The sequence below is a fragment of the Alligator sinensis genome, unplaced genomic scaffold (genome assembly GCF_000455745.1).
Source record: "Alligator sinensis unplaced genomic scaffold, ASM45574v1 scaffold634_1, whole genome shotgun sequence".
Lineage (NCBI taxonomy): Eukaryota > Metazoa > Chordata > Crocodylia > Alligatoridae > Alligator > Alligator sinensis.
This window is the reverse complement of record NW_005842558.1, coordinates 428864-436807: the sequence shown is the minus strand read 5'-3', so window position 1 is coordinate 436807 and position 7944 is coordinate 428864. Positions and strand designations below refer to the sequence as shown.

At 54.6% G+C, this 7944-nt stretch overlaps 1 pseudogene; it reads left to right on the top strand.

Annotated features, from left to right (window-relative positions):
* The first annotated feature begins 601 nt into the window (after positions 1-601).
* LOC106722699 overlaps positions 602-7944 on the top strand; it is a 14108-nt pseudogene continuing 6765 nt past the window's right edge.

The following is a 7944-nucleotide window of genomic DNA, read 5'->3' as shown; positions in this document are numbered from 1 at the left end:
AGGGGCGGGGCCTGGCCGGGAGCCGAAGCCAGGAGGCGGCCATCTTGGGTGAGGGCAAGGCCTGGGTTTGCAGGTCGCTGAAGGGCGCATTGGAGGGGTGGTGCGCACTTGGGAGGCCACGGGGTACACTGGTGAGGGCCCAGGGGCTGGGCACAAACGCTGGGGGTGTCACACATGGACCCAGCTGGGCGCGGGGCAGCTCAGCCCAGGACGCACGCAGTGGTGAGCTCCCGCGCGGCCTTATGCTTCACTACTGAACTCAGGAGCCCCTGGGAAGACTCCTGGTGCCCCAGGCAGGCCCACCTCACCCGCAGCTGGCAGCAGAGGTCATGTCTAGTCCAACCCCCTGCTCACAGGAGGACCAGCCCCACCTGGATCATCCCAGCCAAGGCTTTGTCTACCTGGGCCTGGTCTGTGTTTGGGGAAGGGCTGGTGTTAACCCTTCCCCTGCCCTGGCTCTCCCTGTGGGCCCAGGGGCTGGAGCCCTGGAGTCTGCCCGGACCCTGCTGGAAAGGCCCGGCCCGGCCCTGCCCTGCCCCAGGCTGCTGCGCTCAGGGAGGTGAAACCCATTTGTATCTGCTGTTCCCAGGAGCAAGGAGCCATGGATGCTGGGGACCTGGCCGGGAGCTCCCAGGAGGAGGTGACTTGCGCTGTGTGTTTATAGACTGTTTTACGGATCCGGTGTCTACTGAGCGTGGGCACAACTTCTGCCCTACCTGCATCAGCCAGTAGTGGGGGGAGGCAGAGCTAAATATCTGCTGCCCCTGGTGCAGGGAAACGGCCTCACAGAGAAACCTGAGGCCCAACAGGCAGCTGGGCAATGCTGGTGAGGCTGCAGGCAGGGAGGGAGCCTGGAGGGGCAGCGCGTGTGTGGGAGGTACCAAGAGGCTCTGAAGCTCTTCTGCCAGGAGAACGAAGTCCCCATCTGCATGGTGTGTGATAGATGCCGGGTGCACTGAGCTCACACTGTGGTTCCCATCGAGGAGGCCGCCCAGGACTACAAAGTGGGTGTCGCACAGACAAAATGTACAAGTCATTTTGTACTGTAAGTGTGTTCTGCTTTCATGGTAGTGTGTATCTTGTTCGTGCTGTCATATTTGCTGTATCTTGTGCCTTTGCTGGGATTGGAAGGGGATCACATCCCTTCTCTCTGTGTGTCCAGACCATCATTGTCTTAAGATTTCTTCCAAGGAACCTGTGGAACCAGTTTGGTGACTCTGTGGAACCAGTTTGGCCACTTCACCAGAAGCACTGACCACCTTTGAATTGATTGGTCTGCATTAGCAGTGTTCAAATGATGATGCTTCTGATTGGGACCCTGTAGTGATGTCAGAAATGTTATTTAAGTTTCAGGCCACCTGGGTTGAGAGGTCTCTTTTCCTCCTGGATCCCCAAGAAAAGTTGAGGGGGAGGACGCTGGAAAGCCTGCTGGAACCTGAGGCCAGGTGGCACAGAAGATACGGGTTCAAATCGGCATAGCTGTGTGGGGTTTGGACTAAGAATCCAGGGCAGGAGCTAATAGCACACCCCACAGTCACCCAGGCAGGAGCAGAGATCAGTGCTCCCCAGCAGCTAAGCGAAGTTGCATCAACTAAATGAAGGGCCCTTTGCAACGCAGAGGGAGACAGCACCCCGAAATGACACACTCGCGTTCCCGAGGACTAACCTCTTTTGGGTCGAGACTCTCCCACTCTCAGACTGCAAGGCCTGGGTCAAAGATTCCCCAATAGGGGTAGGGGTACTACACGGTATACTTTGAACTTAGTGTTTTTAACTGTATTTTGTGTTTTGGCGTTTGTCTCTAATAAATCAGGGGTTTATGTCCATACTGCTTGCAAGGGAAAGGTTCTTTGTTTCTTTGGACACCCTTGTGATTCACTTTGTGTTTCCCAGGTAGTCTGGGTGGGGGCTCAAGCTGAGGTAAAATATATTTAGTACCCCCAAATCGAACCGAGCCCTTGTTGCTGCCCACTGGTGCCTGGTAGAAGGGTTACATAGCCAACAGCTGTCTGGGACCTGGAAGTCACAGCTCCAGCTGCTCTGCAGTCAGGTAATCCCCATGTGTGTCTGATCAGCCTGGACTAGAGCCAGGAACTGCCAAGAATGGGCACAGGCATATGGCTGGAGATAGTGATTGTGGGGAGGGACTGGGCAGGTCCAGCCTCTCTGGCCACAGTCTCTTTGGAGCTCAGGGCACTCGCTCTGGGGGTCAGAGCTGTGGGCAGTGCTCACGCAGCCTTGCTCTGTGCAGGGAGGGTTTTATTGCTGGGCAGAAGCCAAGGGCCCCAAACCAGGCACCAGAGACACGTCCTGTGTTTGCAGGAGCGAATCTGGAGCCGCCTGGAGTGCCTGAGGGAGCAAAGAGAGGAGCTGCAGGGCCTGAAATGCCCCTGGGAGCAGGAGAGTGAAAGGCTCCTGGTAGGTGCCCAGCACAGGGAGGGCAGCAGGGTGGGGGGCTGGCTGCTGCTCTGTGTCTGTGGCATTGGGAGGAGGTTTGGGGTCAAATGAACACTTAAGAGCTCAATCTACTATTTCACCTAGTGTAAATCAGGAGTGCCAGCACTGAAATCAAGGAGGATCCTTAGGGTTTACACTGCCATAAGAAGAACAGCGTCTGGTCCTGCGTTATGGATGAGTCGAGACAGTGCTGTGCTCTCAGGGCCCTGTCCTGCAAACCCCTGGGTCATGGGGGTCCTGCTGCAGCTGGAGTGCTGGGATGTCTGGGGGCTGTGAGAAAGTTCCCTCTTGGACTGGCAGGGCTGCATCCCCCCAGAAATGCCCTGGGCTGGACTCTGTGGGGTGGGAATGAGGTGTTCTCTGCAGCCTGGAAAAAGCTCAGGGCCATCTCCCCTGAGTGTCCAGTTCCCTGTTCTTCTTCCCCTCTGTTTCCCACTTCTTCCCCCATGGCCTTGCCCTGCCTCTGCATTGCTCTGCCCACCCCAGAGACAGAGAGGTGGAGAGGTGGCTGGTGGTGCTCAGGTGTGAGGGGCTGAGCCAGCTCCTGGCTGAACATGTGTGTGTCCTGCTAGCCTGGCTGGGAGAGCTGGAAATGGAGTTTGTAAGGAGGAGGGAGGAAAATGCTGCCCACCTGAGTGCTCTGATCATGGAGCTGGAGGGGAAGTGTCAGCAGCTGATGCCTGAGCTCCAGCAGGTGAGACTGGGTCAAATGTGCCCCAGTGCCCAGGCCAGAGAGGCGATGGCCTCTAAGTCCCAGGGAGCTCCTAGGTTGATGCAGGGTAGGGGGTACATTGTGGTGCATGAGTTACATCTCAGCTCCATGTTCTTGGGGAACCCTGGCACAGGACGCAGCCTGTCTGACTCGCAAAGAATTTCCCCCCCCCCCCCCTCTACCTGAACAAGAACTGATTGTGAAAGACAATGAAGATACAGTGGGAGACGCACCCAAAGCCCTCCAGATCAGGGTGACAAGATTGAAACAACTGCCCTAGGTCTCATTTGCATCCGAGCTGGAACCAGATGACCATTCATTTAAATGGGAGATGGAGAACAGAATACCTGAAGCAAAGACTGCAGTGAATTCTGGGATCAGAGAAGCAGGGGAGCACTGCATGATGGGGAATCTGTGCTCCCAATGCTAATCAACCCACATTTACACACACCCAGCTCAGCATTTATCAGACCAATTCTAATGTGGATTTACAAAGGACTCCCCCTGGCCCCAACCACCCCCCCGCCCTCATCTAACCAGACCTAAGCAGAAGTAAAGTTTAATAGGCTTCTTGGGCTGTACATTCCCCGGTCCCACTATGGGAGGCCTATTTAAACTTGATTGGCTAAAACTCGGTTGCTGGGTTAGGGAATGCTGAGGCAAGAGACCGAGTCAGAGGGGGTATGGGCAACATTTGAACAATGGTAAAGGGTTCATCACAGCATCCAGCCCTTTGGAGCCCTAACCACAATATTGTCATACTTTCCTGGGATGACTGATGGAAGTCCTCCCCACAAAGTTTATGAACACTTCAGGTAATCAATCCCTTTTAGTAAGATCAGGAAAAGTCATGCTAAGCTGAGGCCTATTGACAACAGGTAAAAATACAAAACTTTGATGCTGCAAGCTATCTATTGTTTCTGAAGAAACAATGAGGTATCCCATCAGTATATCTGCTACCCATAAGAATTTCAAGCTGCCTCCTAAGTGTCTGGTTACTCCTTAAAAACTGATGTTTTTCCTGGTTATCAGTCAGTTTCTTGAGATGTTCCAAACCAGATAACCCCTTGTCAAGAGAAAAGACAATGATTTACACTATTAAAAGACTGCTTTGAAGAAGCTGAACTGAGGGTATAAAAATCAGTAAAAAAAAAAAAAAAGCAAAGTTGTGCTTCAAGAGGAGAAATCTCTCTGACACCATCCGCTGTTGTTCCTGAGAAGCTGGAAGAAACAGATCGTCTCCCTTCAAGGATTGCGCTAAGGACTTCACCTGTCAGCATTGCAACCTGAGTGCCTTGGTCTGGTGAGACCCCAGCTCTGTCTCTCTCTTGTCTCTTTTCTCTCTAGGCATAGATTTCTGAACCTGAACTGTATTAGTTAAGCTTGAGCTAAGTTTCCCCAAATACTTAGTGAACCCAGGGTAGCATTGTAACTGTTTGTGTTTGTTTTCCTTTGCATGTCTATTACTACTAGGACCATTATATATTTCACATACTTAGCAATAAATAACTTCTATAGTTAAACTGGTGGTAACTGGGTGTATTTTTCCTTTACTTTTCCTTCCCCACTTGCTCTGTAGCAACGCTTCTTTTACCTAAGCTAAAAATCCCTGTGAAGCTGAGAAAAACTTTGGGGTCTGCTCAGCAAGAGGCTAACTCTACTAGGACAGTTAGGACAAAAGACTGGGATGCACTGAGTTTGAAACACATAAGGGGATCAGCTTGTACAGGCTGATTAACCCAGTTTGACTCAGACGTGCCCTTATGAACTGAATGCTGGCCCACGAGGGGGTCAGCTGGACACCCAGCCGGATGCAGAGGGATTCTGTTCACCCGTGTGCTTGTGTCTGACTGCAGTGTATTGTTGCTCTGATGAACTGATTCCTGGCATATGAGGGTGTCAGCCTGTCCATGCTGATCAACCCGGCCGGGTCAGGTGTGTCACGTTAATCTGTGCGTGTTTGTGTGTATGACTGATTTGGTGACTGGAGGAACCCAGCCCATTGAGACTGAGTCCTGCAAGATAGCTCCATTGGGGGGGGAGGACTTGCAGAAGGGAGAGATACAGCTCCGTATAGAAACAAGTAACACAAGCAGCACACTAATAAAATTACAAAGACCCTAGAAACATATCCCTAATAAACACACCCCAAAGTAATGGGCAAATCTGGTAACACATGCAGGGCCCCAGGACTGGAGCTGCAGGGAGACGGGTTCGGGCAGTCGGGGAGGCAGGGGAGGGTGGTGAAATGCTGTTCCTGTTCCTGCTCTAGTCCTGCGTCCCTGAAGAAGAGTAGGTGTGAGAGGGGCTGTGCTCCTGGTAGCACAAGGAAGGGCTGTGCTGGGCAGTGACAGTGACTCTGTTCTGTGTCTCATCCCCTGCAGGGTGGTGGAAGCGCTGTGGGCAGGTACAGCTGAGTTTCATTTTGCCCCTCTTCTCCCATTTGCCCAGACAAGGCTGCAGCCTCAGCCATCGGCACCCACCTGGTCCTGCCTTCTCCATCCCTGTGGCCCTGGGGTTGCTGCTGCCACTCTGCAACCCAACCAGCGTAGGAGATTCTCCACAGCCTGGGGCTGAATAAGCCCCTCCCTGGCGGGGGGCCTGGCTGGGACCTGGCCTCTAATGGCTGAAAGTCTCAGGGGGTTGTAGAGAGACAGCAAAGTGTCTCAGCCCAGGTGCCAGTGGGACAATGCCTGTGGACAGAGACCTCACCAGGGACTGGCTGTTTGGAAGCCGAGAGTGAAACTGCGAAGCAGCTGGGCCTGGAGAATGGGGCCAGTCCCAGGAGCAGCCACTCCCTGTCCCAGAGGGGCCTGTGGTCAGGACACATGTCGGGGGATCAGGCTGTCACTGCCTGGTCTGCATTTTCTCTGCAAATGGACCAAGGCCAGGGTCTGTTAGAGGTGTGAACATCTCCACCCCTACAGAGCAGTTCTCTAGGCAAAAGCCCTGGGACAGACTCTATTACGCCAGAAACCAGTTCTTTCCCAGTACAGCTTTTCCCCTGACACTGGTACAAGCCGTACAGGGCACAGCGCTGCTCTGCTGGTGTGAGCTGTGGCTGCACAAGAAGGGCTTGCTGGTTCAGACTTGCTGGAATAGCTCTGTTTGAAGCCTTCTGAGTATCAGCTTCACCTCCCAGTGCCCCGGGCTGGGAGTCAGCAGCCTGCACCAGCACTGACTGCCCTGTCCACAGCTCCCACCTATTTCCCTTTGCGGCCTCGAGGGAGTGGGAGCTTCTGGTGGAGGAGTGAGAGGAATAATTACCCTCATGTCTTTGCAGGGCCGAGGAGGTGACGCCTCTGTATCCAGTCCCCGAGTTCCTTGAGCTGGAGAAGGAATCCAGGATTTCCCTGGGGAGGACGAACTGCAGGAGGCTCTGACGGGATCCCTGGGTAAGGGGCACTTCCAGGGGCTCTGTCTCATAGATTCATAGATTCATAGATGTTAGGGTCGGAAGGGACCTCAATAGATCATCGAGTCCGACCCCCTGCATAGGCAGGAAAGAGTGCTGGGTTCAGATGACCCCAGCTAGATGCTTATCCAACCTCCTCTTGAAGACCCCCAGGGCAGGGGAGAGCACCACCTCCCTTGGGAGCCCGTTCCAGACCTTGGCCACTCGAACTGTGAAGAAGTTCTTCCTAATGTCCAGTCTAAATCTGCTCTCTGCTAGCTTGTGGCCATTATTTCTTGTAATGGCCATTATTTCTTGTAATGGTTCTAGGGTAAAAGGCAGGGGAAGGGGAGAGGGTGCTGCAGGGGAAGCTGTGGAGCTGGGTTATCGGAGCCCTTGTGTGCATGTTCCCAGAGGGCCAGAGCTGGGCTCAGAGGCCTGTGCCCCAGCCCAAGTGGCCCAAATCCTGGGAAAGGGGTGCCTTTGCTGTACAGAAGTGTCCTGTGTTTCACTCACTCTGGGTTTTGCTGCTTGATGCTCAGGTCCTGACACTTGGAGCTGGGACTGGAGCCAGAGGGGGCAGTCCCAGGGGGAAGGGGCAGTCCCAGCCCAGACGGAGGGGACATGCGCAGGGGGTTCACTTCCCAGAGGAGTTTGTGCTGGTGCATGAGTCCCAGCCTTGGAGCATTCCCAGCAGCAGCTGCCAGCGGGGCCTGGGGATGGCTGAGGTGAATTCCCTGAGCAGCCCTAGCCAGTCCTTGCAGGGAGGGTTCGGCCGGATTATGTAGCTCCAGGAGAGCTGTTCTGAGAGGAAAGGGCCATTTCCTGCCCAGCCCTGCCTGGCTGCATGCTGGTGCTCAGAGGGATAGTGCCGTCCCCCTGCACCAGACCCATGACAACACCAGCTGTGAGGGGCTGAGCCCTGCGGGGCAGAAGGGCGGGTGGGGGTTTCCTTGTGGAGCGTTTTGGTTGGCTGGATGTGATATGTTACCACAGATGGATTCAGAGCTGGATCCTCAGTGCCCTGGGCCTGCAGGGAGGATGTCTGATTGATCCCTGCTGAGTCCCTTGGGCTCTGGCAGCGTGTGCATTAGTCCCGGTCCTCATCAGCTCTGTAGGGGAATGGCAGCACCTGGGAGAGCCCTGGGACTTCTTAGCATCAAATTGACATCAAATCCCCCTGGTGCCTCTGACATCAAATATGACATCAAATATTGTCCGGCCTGACATCAATCCCCCTGGTGCCTCTGCCATGATGCCTGGATGTCCCCACCCAGCCAGGCCCATGGCCCCCTCCTCTCTGGTCCAGGCGGATGGGGCAGGATACAGCTGCTGCGGGGACCCTCCCGGGGGGGTGTTCCAGTTCTCCCTGGCCGCTGCA